We start from the raw sequence: 343 nt of genomic DNA, 5'->3' as shown, positions 1-343 counted from the left end.
TCTCAGTGTTAAAGACATGTTGTGTGTCTCAGTGTTAAAGACATGTTGTGTGTCTCAGTGTTAAAGACATGTTGTGTGTCTCAGTGTTAAAAACATGTTGTGTGTCTCAGTGTTAAAGACATGTTGTGTGTCTCAGTGTTGTTAAAGACATGTTGTGTGTCTCAGTGTTGTTAGACATGTTGTGTGTCTCAGTGTTGTTAGACATGTTGTGTCTCAGTGTTAAAGACATGTTGTGTGTCTCAGTGTTAAAGACATGTTGTGTGTCTCAGTGTTAAAGACATGTTGTGTGTCTCAGTGTTGTTAAAGACATGTTGTGTGTCTCAGTGTTAAAGACATGTTGTGT

This window comes from Austrofundulus limnaeus, unplaced genomic scaffold (assembly GCF_001266775.1).
Source record: "Austrofundulus limnaeus strain Quisiro unplaced genomic scaffold, Austrofundulus_limnaeus-1.0 Scaffold1818, whole genome shotgun sequence".
NCBI classification, from domain to species: Eukaryota; Metazoa; Chordata; class Actinopteri; order Cyprinodontiformes; family Rivulidae; genus Austrofundulus; species Austrofundulus limnaeus.
Note: the sequence above shows the minus strand (reverse complement) of the source record.